Source organism: Mixophyes fleayi, chromosome 3, assembly GCF_038048845.1.
Source record: "Mixophyes fleayi isolate aMixFle1 chromosome 3, aMixFle1.hap1, whole genome shotgun sequence".
Taxonomy (NCBI): Eukaryota; Metazoa; Chordata; class Amphibia; order Anura; family Limnodynastidae; genus Mixophyes; species Mixophyes fleayi.
In genome coordinates this window covers 118,806,251-118,819,891 of record NC_134404.1, presented here as the reverse complement: position 1 = coordinate 118,819,891, position 13,641 = coordinate 118,806,251, and the positions used below count along the sequence as shown (strand labels likewise).

Here is a 13,641-nt window from a genome sequence, read left to right as displayed (position 1 = left end):
GAAACATTTCTTTTTTTTTTTTTCTTAAGGCAAAGACATCTCCCCAGAAAGGAATAAACAATACTTCTGTATTGTAGTATTAATTAGAACTTAAAACACTTTATAGCCCTGCTCTCTCTCCAGAGTTGATGATGTGACATAACAGTGACAAAACCCGCCCACCTCTGAACAGTGTTGGATTGTTTCTGTGGCCGTACACCAATGGATTTGGGGAGTTGGGCACTTGGATTAGGTGCTTGAGTGCAAGTTCCTCTGCACCCATATAAATAACAAAGGCATTCCTATGTCGCCCTCACTCTCATGACTAAATTAAAACCTAAATGAGGATAAACCCAGTTTTAGAAGAAAAAGAGAAAAGTAATAAATAAATAATGAAAAGGGCTGTCTGACAGTGATGATAAGGCTTTGATGTGACATTTACACTCTCACCACCATGTGCATTCTCTGGTGTATCTGCAAACCTGCACAGCTAGGCACAGAATGCTTTTCCTCGGCCAGTTCCAAGGACTGCAGACATGCACCCTGTAATGGGCTTGGCGGACAAGTGGGGACATTTGCGCAAATAAAATAGCGGTGCACATATTTTTATGGTTCGTTATCTTACTAACTTAAGATAAGTACAATTTAGATAAGTACAGTATGAGCTGCTGTATAAGATATTTGATTAAATGAATATACCCTTTTGTTCCTGTTCAGCTTCTACTTAAAAATGAAAGAAAAAAGGTAAAATAAATAAACATTTATAACATTAATAAACAGCTTATTTGGTCTTATTAATCACAACACAGTATCAGGCCCGGCGCTTCCATTAGGCAACCTTAGGCAGTTGCCAAGGGCGACGGGATATGCAGGGCGTCGCTGACTAGATTTTCTAATCTAGTCAGCGGTTTGGTGAAGAGGTACACTGACAATTACATGATCGTCAGTGATCATGTGATAATCTCACATTGGCGGCGCCTCCGTCGAACAATGTGCTGGCTCCGTCCCCATGTTCTCACACTGTCTGTCACTGACAGACAGTGTGATTAAAGTTATTTCCCAACGTCCCCTCCTCTTCCAGCATGCATGGCTCTGCTCCACCCCCCCTCCTCTGTGTGAAGAAACCAGGAAGCAATAGGGCAGCCATTGGAGAAAAGAGAAGAAGTTTGAAGAGCCCCCTGCATCTGCTGACCAGTCTTCAGGAGAAAAAACAGTGAGTAAATACAATGTTTTTTTATTTTTTATTTTTTGAAAAGGGGTGCCCAAAGCCCAATGCAGGAAGTAGGGAGATAAAAAAAAAATGGGGGGGGGAGGGGATTTATTATTTGGCACCTCATGCTCTATATTTGACAAATTGTCAAATATAGAGCATGAGGTACCAATAAAATAATCATTTTCTCCACCATAGTTCTAAAATCAAATATAGAGCATGAGGTGCCAAATAATAGTACATTTTTCTCCTGCATAGCTTGCAAATCAGATATAGAGCATGATGTGGCAAAGAGTCATTTTTCTACTGTATAACAATGACTATTTGCCACCTCATGCTCTATATTTGATTGGGAAACTATGGTGGAGAAAATAATTATTATATTGGCACCTCATGCTCTATATTTGACTTGCAAACTATGGGGTAGAATTTCTACACCATAGTTTGCAAGTGATGCAGTGGGGGGGGGGTGCAGTGATGTGATGCAGAGGGGGGTGCAGTGGTGTGATGCAGAGGGGGTTGCAGTGGTGTGATGAAGAGGGGGTTGCAGTGGTGTGATGAAGAGGGGGTTGCAGTGGTGTGATGAAGAGGGGGTTGCAGTGGTGTGATGAAGAGGGGGTTGCAGTGGTGTGATGCAGGGGGGCGGTGCAGTGGTGTGGTGCAGAGGTTTGGTGCAGACGGGGGTGCAGTGGTGTGATGAAGGAACATATGTGTGATGAAGGGACATGTTAGGGCCGTCCACTGCTTTTAACAAGTGCATAATTCATAGGCTTATTGTGTCAAGTTTTTTGTTCCAAAACCTAACACCTGGATACCTCCCCTCTAGAAATCCTGTGTCTGCAGTGGAGACTGGACAGCGTTCTGCATCAAACATCACTGCATCTGGACTGCTGAAGAAGGTAAGGTTTATCTTCTTTTTTTTTCTTTAAACACAAAAGCACAAAGTCAAGTATGTAAGGGTCTGTGAAGCGGGTATTTGGTGTGGCCACAGAGGGGGGCGGCATTTTGAAATTTTGTCTAGGGCGCTGAGAACCCTTGCACCGCCCCTGCACAGTATAGCATACATTAGTAAAGTTAAATTTATGTTATATATTACACATTGCCAATAATACATTTATAATTCATATAAATAAAATTTGAATATCCACACCTTGTAATTTTATTATATTTAAAACAATTTTTATAAACATATATCTTGTCATGGAAGATATAGCACTCCATATTTAATGTGAATAAAAATATTAATATGCCGCTGCACTATGCCATGTGCCCTGCATACATCACTATCACAATGAATAAATATATGAGGATGGAATGTAACAAAGCAGTAGTTCGTTACTTTCTCTTTTTAGCATCACTGTAATTACATTGTGATCACATGCAGAGCGGGTGTCCTGTGATAAACACCCAGTGGCGGTACCACATCTCTCAGTTGTAGATAATTGACGCCCATAGGAGTGAGATGGAACACAGGCAGCTGGGTGATTATCTGCAGATGTCAGCATTTCTATGGTAGTTGCAATATAACAAACACTTCTGAGTGAATAATAAATGTTGCTGTTGAGATGGTTGGATCGCAATGATTTATAGTTAGTGCACATTTATTTGGTAAACTGTCAGCTGTAATTTAGCTATATACGTCATCCAGGCACCTTTATTATCAATCTGTGCACACATTGTTCATGATACAAAGACATCCAGATCATAGTCAGGCTTTGAGTATACAATCTGTACAAGCTCCAGTAGTCTGGTAACTGTAGTATAACAATAAGGATGGATTATTAAATTCCTAAATTACAATCTCTGTACCTTTGCTCTATAAGTGAATTGGCATAAAGGGCAGGGAGATACTGAAAATGCTTTATTTAGGCAATTTATTCACTCAATACATTTCATGATCATTCACAGATCTGAAACTGAAGGCTCTGTTATGTCAGGTTTAAATACCTATTCTTTATTAAGGATAACTGCTTAATGCTATATTCAACTGTAGATACATTCTCTTGTTGTAATTAAATAGCATCTACCAATTACACCACACCCAACTTTTATCTTAGGTCTAAATGCTGATAGCCCTCACAGGAGGATCACTGAAGCATCTTACTGGGTTCCATCAATTGCTTAAAATGCTGATACTACTTTTTGGTTCACATGGTTCTCTATACAAGCCAATAAACAGATATTTAGTATTCTTTCTACATGGTTAGTATGATGTCACAGAGCATCAACCAATTAGAATATGTAGAAAGGACAACATTCCTGAGCGGACAGCAGCATACCTCTTAGTTGGGGTAAGTCACTGAAATTTCCCATAGATGGCACCCAATATCTCCCTTCTACAAAGCTTTTCTACCACCAGTTGGTGGCTACTGCGGTGGCTATGGTGTTTTTAGGAGTGTATTTCCCTTGCTTTACACTACTGTGTTGTAGAACAGGGGTTCTCAACCTCAATCCTCAAATACCACCCAACAGGTCATGTTTCAGGATATCTGTGGAAACAGTTCAGATAATTACTGACACAGCAAAATAGATGAACACACCTGTGCATTATTAAAGAAATCCTGAAAACTCCACCTGGGGGTAAATGTATCAAGCTGAGAGTTTTCCGGCGGGTTTGAAAAACCAATCAGATTCTAGCTATCATTTATTTAGTGCATTCTACAAAATGAAAGCTAGAATCTGATTGGTTGCTATAGGCAACACCTCCACTTTTCAAACCCGCCAGATAACTCTCAGCTTGATACATTTACCCCCTGTTGTTTATATTTGAGGATTGGAGTTGAGAATCCCTGTTGTAGTGTGAATTGGTTGCCGTTTTGACCACAAGATAGGAAGCTATGTAAGTTTTAATGAAAAACATGTCCCTCATCTAGAACACCAGCATTCAAATTGTGTTACATAAATCCTGTGGAATGAAGGCTTCATCTATACAGCTTATAAAAAGAGTTACCTCAAAGCTGCACCACCACCTACATACAATTCACATACGCGCCCCTCCCCCTAGCTAGCATCCATGGTGCTGCTACATACGGAGGTTTTCATGGGCAGCAGCAGTCTCTTGATTGCAGCTTGCGATTGATGCTCCCGTTCACACCCATCTTCCACCACCATTTAAAGATGTGGAATTAAATTGCTTTGCCAGCTCTGGAATACAGAAATGTCTAGGAGAATGGGCATATTACTAAAATCTTTTCTGTAGGTGGTAGTACAGCTTTAAACAGCTTTTTACATACGACTGCTCACTAAAATTAATTTTCATGACTTTATCAGCTGTGTAATATAGCGCTGTGCTACATTGTGAATCACGGGTTCTCAGAAGCTAGACCTATTAAATTATACAAGCAACAAATTATACAATGATGTGTAAAAATTATCATAGACTGATGTTTTGCAATAAGAGCTGCGCAGCTTATTTCACGGTGCTAGATTTGTCCTCAGTGGAACATCTCAGTCTAGCGTTATCATTATTAAATAGTGGCTTTGTGATCTTTTTGTCTAAGTAGAACCATATTCTACCTACTTAATTTACTTTTGATATACATGTAACAAAAGACATATCACAGTACCCATGGAGCTTAAACATGTGTGTAGTAAGTGCATGCTACTAAATATATTATTTATATGCTGGCATTTACAATTGGAAATTAGATAAAGGTGGGCCTGTTAACCAGCGTTCATAACATTCATGGGTTTGTGGTAGGTCCAAACGGCAGCATAAAAGACCCTCAAGCAAGAAATACTTCTTGGAGTAAAAGTGAGTTTCCTGGTGCATATTATTTGGAGTTAAACATGATGGGTGACATTAAGTTTGTCTTTTAAATACTTTACTGATTAAGGTATTAAAGGCCGTAGAGTTTAGAATGAACACACCCATCAACTCACACCTCATACTGCAATAGTTTTTACATTTAAAAGGCATCATAGCGGATGAAAAATTAGCTGGAGATACACACTAGGATAACTTGAGACAATGGGTCACTGTTTAGGTCTAACAACTGCTCAGAGATCACTTCCTACTTATTATTTTATTATTGAGCTCCACTTGTCACTGTAACTGTGTGTCTACGAGCGCTCATATAAACAACATATGAACAGCATGAATCTTATCACAAACCACATAATATAGCCACACTGTGTTTATACATTGAATACAAAGATGTCCCTTCTTAATGATCATTTTCCATCAACTTTATTTCACTATATTTCCTTTTTCAGGTTTTCTACAAAAAAAATTGGCAATGTAATGAGAAACGGTACAGAACACTGGAAAAGATAGCAGAGGTGATAGGTAGTACATAGCAGAAGTAGATACACCTGAGATACTCAATATAGATGTAGCCCCGGCACCCCTGGGTGATACCCTGCACCTAGAGGGGAGAGGGCTATTGAACCTCACAATTAGATTCATGTTACTTGTTCCCATCCTTCTTCTTGACACAGTCCATTCACCCAAGTCAGTTTCACTCGTCAAGTTGTGGGTCTTTGCAGGGCCTACCAGGAGTTGACTCGGGAAACCTCTAAGTCCCTAAAAACACTTGCAGGCACTCAGGAGGTAAAGGAAATAAGCCATGTGGCACGTTTATTGAGATAACATCACGGTAATCTATGGCCCGGCAGCTTGAGTGGTGGTTTTGAGTGGTGTTTGTAAATGATTTCTAGTAACAACCATTATGATCAAGGTTCTTGAGTGGTATAATTGTAAGACTTTGTGGGTTAAGTGCAGCAAGAGCAAACACATTAGGATTAGGGTGCAAATTAGATAATACAATACTACAGAAATGTCAACATGGTTTAACAATGGAATACAACAGTAAAATGGACAATAGCCTATTAACAAAGACTGCATGATTGTATACATTTGTCGAATATTAAATTGCATTTGTGTGATATGTTTTAGCAAAGTTAAAGTAACTGATTGTTTAGTGTATGTTATTAGTTAGTGATAGTTAGCCTGTTAAGAGAGATATATGTTTGATCTAAAAAAAAATCTACAAAAGAGCTTTAGGAGTCTATGCCTCAGTAATAAACGTGCCGCTGTGGCCTCTAAAGACCAAACTGGTATGGAAATATATTATTTGTGTGTGTCTGTCATCCACAGTGTGTGGGGGGGGGGGGAGAGGGTTCCTTGGTCTCCCTCTGATGTTGCCACAATCAGGACACTGCCCAACGAAGACCCTGCGGTACCAAGACCAAGATGGAAGCACTGAGCGATATACAAAGGGATACATACACTATAGCCAGAAATGGGGGTGTTACAAGGACATGCACAAAGGGATTTTGCGTACGATACGCTCAAAATCGTCAGATACGTGCCTTTATGAATCAGGCCCAATATCTCTGCCAGGTGGATGGATTCAGAAAACATTGATAACTACAGTGATAGTATGTGATGCAATGAAACTTCCTGTAACAGGAGGCAGTATGTTCTAATGGTTAATGAGAGTGTACGAACACTGTTACAATACTCTGTTCCTCTACAGATGGAGGTAGAGGTAGGTAAAGAGGCAGAGTAGTCCCTTAGTTGGTAGTTACAACTAAAGGTGTGGTAGGGTTAGGTGAGGGTGGAGTAGTTTCAGCAGTGTAGGGCAATACTGCAAGGCAGTACCTCTGTCTCAAACAGATTGTCCCATGGGCAAAAAGATTTGGGTGGGGAGCAGTGCAGAGTTAGGCAGGTTACTCACACATGCAGCCAACACTAACCAAATCTGGAAAGTTGTAGGATTCTCTGAACCTGAATCAAAGATCTGGAATGTTCTCCAGTGACTCATCTGGAGCAACAGAAATAGCAGAAGGAGGAGTAACAGCAGACACTCATGGCAAGCAGCAGACAAGTGGAATACCTCTGGACTTTATCTGTATCTCTGAGGGAGTCTGGGCTCTCACTTTCTCTCTGTTCTGGTGTCTTTCTTATTCTGTTCCTCTGGGCTGGTATCTTGCTCTCTTTCTCTTCTTATACATGATTTGGATTCCCTCTGCTTCTTTGGCAGCTTGTACAGGTCACATTACTCACATAGTCTATGTATTCTGTCTTTCCCAGCAACTCAGTGACCAGATGCTGTGCATCTCTCCGCTTCTCTGGCTGGCAGTATATGTTATGCAGATATACAGTTCACTAGGTGGATGCAGTGTTAAGCAGGCAGTCTCAAGGTCTTCTGACTCTGACGTTTCCAAGGATCCCGGCCAGTCGGTCTGATAAGCCCTCTACCGCAAGGTAGGACCAGTGCAATGCCTTTCAGCTTTTGGCAGATACGCAAAGTCACAAAGCCAAGGAGTCCTATCAAATCATGATCACTGCCTATACCTGGGAAGAAAGCACAAATCCTAGTCACAAAGCAACACACACTTCCAATCCAAATCACAGTTTATATACCCCTCAATATACCTACAGTGGTGGGTCTAAAGGAGGGTGGACTGGGGGTGGTATTCAGACTATGATATGTGGAAAGGCGATAAGACCTATTCACTAGGTGTCCTCCCCCACAATAGTTAAGGAACCGTTGATTCCCTGTGGAGAGGGTGCCCATAGGTCTAATCACTGTTAACGATGGAACACTGACTTTGTTAGCTAAATATGATAAGCTTAATAACATTGTACATGCATACACTAACCATTTAACCCAGACGTCTCTGTTTCTGCTATCTCTAATTTACTAACAACTCACCTGGCAACATTTAATAACCTGTCTAGATTATATTAACAACTCCACTATTAACATAAATGTGCAAATTAAACAATAGCATATGTTAAATGCACAAGAGCAACAAATGGTAATAAAATCTGTCAGACAACAAATAGGTAAAAGTTTAATATTAACAGATTTGCTGACAGGCGCCAATCAAAACATGCAATTCTATCAAATGAAGCTAAAACAATAAAATAATATCTACTCAAAAATGAAATATCAGATAAATACAAAGCAAATAGATACACAGTCACGACAAAACCAAAATAAAGTGGTAAGTTCATATACCAATTCTTCAAAATCATGCAATTTAGCGGGATGTAGATAAATCCTCTATAAGCTGTCCAATTACTTCATGCCATGTCCGTGGATACATATATAAAGCAAGAAGACAAAATAACAAACATAGTGCAACCTGCCAATCAAATGGGATGATGTAGAGAAAGTCCCTTAAAAATCTGTGTGTTGTTAATAAGACGTGAACCACCACGTGATCGGGGGGATAATCTTAACCCCTCAAGGGTTTAAACTCACCCAATGATGTATAGAAACAGAGCCTGTCATGTAAATTCCACGTTTCCCATAAATAGATGTTCCAGAATGGGATCCCACTCAATCACGATAATGATAAAAAAAGAAGGAAAATATCCATAGTGTAAAAACATACACACTTTATTCAAAAATGGTATAAAACTTCAATCCATAAAAAATATAAAATATACATATAGTGAGGACCGCCAGAGCAAACCAAATAACCGGGGATAGGTGGACTCTTACCGTCCCTAAGCTTGAAAGCGAGCGTAACAAATGATGTTATGTAGCGAGACGTGTCCCAGGCAAACACTCCCACAGTAGTCGCTCGATGAACAAGACCAGGTCCGTAAAGGAAGGAATCCCCGCTAGATGCGTCTGACGTCACAAATCTCCAAGTCTCCCGTCAGCCGTCTCCCATCAACCAACGCGTTTTGGCTCTCCTGGAGCCTTTGTCAAGGTGTATGAGGGGAGTTCTACATGTGGGCTTCTTATATATTCCCAATACCCGCATGTCACTTAATAATGCATATACACAAAAAATCATATACACACTAAAAAAGGACCATAATCAACAAAAGATACAATAAAACAAATGTGTGGAAAATATAATTAAAAATTATATAATAAAAAGATATACAAAAATCAATAGATATACAAAAATCAAATAGTGGTCCCCCATCCACCTCTTAACCCGAGGTAGTATTGCTTAGCTTCACCAATATACCATGCATGAACCTAGGGTAGATAGAATCAAGCTAGATGAATCTAAAAGAAAACAGAAGAACTAATCCTCTGTAAGGAACCACTTAAGTTCAAAATCATGATTAAGCCCTCCTGGGGCTAAGGTCCCCAAATTGTAGATCCATCTCATCTCTCGTTTAGCAAGAGATACAGCGGTGTTTCTATGTCTCCAATTACCTTCTATTTTATCTATTGCTAGAAAATTATTTAAGCCACTCACAGCACAGTTGTGATGGCTTTTAAAGTGAGAGGACACAGAACGGTTCTCATACCCCTTCTTGATGTTCCGTAGATGTTCAGACAATCTAACTGTTAGTGGGAGGGATGTGCGTCCTACGTAAAAGAGTCCGCAATTAACACTCCAACAGGTATATAACATTGGGAGTGTTGCAGCTTACAAAGGTTTAAATATAATATTTACGACCCTTTACAGTAAACTGAGATACTTTATTTTTCTGATTTGTAAAAGTGGTTTTACATGCGGCACAAAGTCCACACCTGAAAAATCCCTTGGAAACCACACCTGACCTTTTGGCCTCTACAAGGGAACTTCTGATAAGATTGTCCTTCAGGTTAGGAGCACGACTATAAACAAATTTAGGATGTTCTGGAATCACATCTATCAATAAAGGATATTTTCTTAATATGTTCCAATATTTAGAAATCACCTTCTCTATCTTTCTATGTTGAGAGTTATATTGAGTTTTAAATGCTATATTATTATTATTATTATTCAATTTGTATTCTTTCTCACGTGGTTCCAATAATAAATTTCTATCCTTCTCATTAAAACATTCAATAGCTTCATCCAGCAATTTTTCCTTATAGCACTTACTTAGAAACTGTTTCTTCATTTCGGTAGTTTGTTCTATTAATACGTAAGAATCTGAACAATTTCTTTTTAACCGCAGAAATTGTCCTTTAGGGACATTTTCCAACCATTTCCGGTGATGACCACTGGTAGCAAGAATATACGAATTTGAGTCGGTTGGTTTCTTGTTTGTTTTAGTACAAAGCTGAACCTCAGAGATATATATACCCAAATCTAAAAAGTTTACTTTATTCGAACTAATGTTGAATGTGAATTCAACATTGATCTCATTTTTGTTCAACTCCTCACAGAGCGGATCCAAACTAATAAGATCTCCACTCCAGACGAAAAAAAATGTAGTCTATATATATCATCCATGTCACCAGATTCGCTCCAAGTTTAACATCCCGCCATATGGTAAGTTCTTCCCAAAACACCAAAAACAAGTTGGCGTAACTCGGAGCGAACCTGGTGCCCATAGCAGTACCATTTCGCTGGATATTGTCCTCCAAAATAGAAATAATTATTAGTCAGAATGAAATAAATACTCTCCACCATGAAATCTTTAATACAAGAGTATTCACTCTCTCTTTCCAAAAAATGTGTAACTGCATTCAGTCCATCCTCATGTGTGATGACGGTGTAAAGGGACTTAGTGTCCGCAGTCACAAGAAACCACCCTTCCTGCCATTGGATGGTCTCTAGCTTCCTCAAAACATCCCCTGTATCTTTAAGATAGGAAGGGTTTTTGATCACTAGAGGCTGTAAATGGTGTTCAACCCATTGGGACAGATTGGATGTCAAGGATTTAGTTCCAGCCACAATCGGGCGACCTGGAGGATTTTGGGCGTCCTTATGGACTTTAGGTAAAATATACAGAACAGGGGTGTCTGGATAAGTTATCGTGAGATACTCAATCGTTTCAACATCTAAAACTCCCTTCTCTCTATATCTCTCAAACATGTTGGTTAATTCCAATTTCATTCTATCGGTAGGATCATTTTTCAAAACATTGTAGGTCTTTGTATCTCCTAATTGTCTTAAGCTCTCAGCCGTATACTTTATCTTATCCATGAGAACAATTCCGCCTCCCTTATCCGAAGGCTTGATTATTAATGAGGGGTCTTCTTTGAGGGATTTCAATGCATCTCTTTCCTTTTTAGTAAAATTTACTTGGGAATTAGTTTTCCCAATGGACTCTAAATCTTTTTGTACCATTTTCCCAAAACAGTCAATATAGCATCCCCTGTTAAAAACAGGGTTGAATGTAGATTTTTTTCTTAAAGGATGTTTTATTCTAAGGGAAATTTACTGATTCAAGTGAATTAGGATCCTTAGATTTATCATGAAAGAATTTTTTAAGAGAAATAATCCTCAAATATTTCTGTAGATCTACAAAAACCTGAAAATGATCCATCTGATGATTAGGGGCAAATCTAAGCCCTTTAGATAAAACTTTCCTTTCCTCATCGGTAAGAACATGGCTACTTAAATTAAAGATCTTTACCTCTTGATCTTCACCAGGAGTGTTATTCACTAAAACTTCTAATTTTTTTCTATTTTTTTCTTTATCATGTTTGACTTTCTCCTATTAGGTGTAATGATACCACCCCTTTTGCCTCTTTTTCTTTTTTTAAAACTTTTAAAAGTTTGTAATGGGCAGATGGGAAGAGAGATCGCCTCTGTTGCTGTGAATTTAATCACAAAAGTCCCACAACAACATCGCACACAAGGGTGTTACAAGGTGAAAAAACACTTGTAAATTGCTGAGGTGCAGTGTAGTATACTTGTTATATGTTTCATATGATAGGTATTACATTGATAACAGATGGGAGGGAGGAGGGTTCCGTCTATTTCCAGTTGGATGCTATCTGGCATTTGGTCACATGTAGTATATGCCAATAACATTTTTGGGTGTGTTTGTGTTTTGGAATGTTCAGAATTGATCTAAATAGTAATATAAGAGAGAAGGGAACCGAATATTGTATTCCTGTGGTTGCTGAAATTTGATGAAATATGATGATGCACAAACTTACATATTTTAGTTATTTTCGGGTAGCTAGACCAAATATTTTACAGAGTGCCATGCTGTCCACATAAACGCCAAAAGAGTTTTGAAGCTCTTTAAGAGGTTGATTATATGAGATCATTAAGCAGTATATGGTGGAGATCATGCTGTTAGAGAAATTTATAGGGGCATCCCAGTTGTGTAAATAGAGGAATAGAGTGTCCTCATTTGTAGATATTTTCAAAAACATCTATGGTGGAGAGGATACCGGTTCCAACAAGCACAAGCAGCCAAATGAGTTTAAAGTTGTTTTAAAGTATTGTTTGTGTGCTATGAGGAACGTTTAAACTAAATAGCTTTAGCTAATTAATAAGGTTGGGATGGGGGTGTGAGGTTTAGGTATTGTCAGGAGTAGGTCGTCTGAACTATTAAACTGTTAAAAATCTGAGACTTTCATTGCTTGCCTTGTCTGGGTGCTGTATGCAAATACACTGACTCAGTGTTACACTTTTGCTGTACTTTTGAAACAAGCCACCATCTATGCCTTTGGATGTATCCAGTGGTGGAAGTGGGCTGGTATACGGTGGTATGTCATACCACCACTTCTCCTCCTACCTTCATTGCAAAACTATAAAATTAAATTCACTTACATTTTCCACACCGCCACTTCTAAATGTCCACTTCGCACACGAATAGTATCCCTTACATTTCTAAGCTACAATGCATATGCATTCCCTATAAAATAGGACTGCTGGATAGTGAAATCTGAATGAAAAATACTAAATAGCATTACATTGGTCCAGAAAATTATTTGGGTTATAACTGTAGACAAGGTCAGGGACAGAAGTAATGGAAATACTGGCATATAGCATAAATAGCCAATAATAATGTATGACTGTCAAGGTCAAAATATAAGATTTCTGAGAATTCAGTAACGAACAATAAAACAGCAGACTATAGAATGTAATTCATAATTAACTTTATAACCTTTTCATAGAACCATCAGTATAATTTATTTATGAGAACAATATGTTTTACAGGAAGAATGAAAAGGGAAAGAAAGGAGTTCTATTAAATATAAACCATAAAAGGACAACTACAGGGCTCCTTTATATTGCTCATCTGTACAATGTGACAATCACAAATTGGACATATTGTTTTTGAGCAAACATTGCCGGTCTGATAAAGCCCCTATCACAACGCAAGACGGCCGCCCCTTTTGCCCGAATAGGTTTTGTTTTGAGCAGGGTACTTACGGTGTGGTCAAACATGACTACCATTCAGGAGTCCCTTCATTGTGTCATTTGTAACTCAATGTATAGTCTATATGCAAATGTGAAATAAAATGTGTTAATGCAATTATATACTGTGTATCATTATGTATATTTGTTTAAAGAAGAAGCAATGCATAAGCTAAATGTTATTATTAATATGATACATGAGTGTTGTGAATACTTGTATAAACAATGTTGAGAAACACATTGTATAATGCATACCTTAGTGTGAAATATAAAAAGAGAAGTTCCATGAACAGGCAACTTCTATAATCTTTATATATCACAGCAGGGGGTGAATTATTCCTGAGTAGTAATTTTCTAAGAAACAACCAAAACATAATAGTATTTTAATTACCATTGTATTAAATTATTATTATATTTTGGCATATTTAGTATAA

General features: G+C 38.4%; 1 long non-coding RNA gene across 1 annotated transcript; it reads left to right on the top strand.

The window, feature by feature from the left end:
• The first annotated feature begins 1,062 nt into the window (after positions 1–1,062).
• On the top strand, positions 1,063–13,328 carry LOC142142757 (uncharacterized). Its single transcript, XR_012689317.1, has 4 exons — positions 1,063–1,192; positions 2,016–2,088; positions 7,227–7,400; positions 13,007–13,328. It is a non-coding gene; the product is annotated as an uncharacterized LOC142142757 (long non-coding RNA).
• Positions 13,329–13,641: the final 313 nt, after the last annotated feature.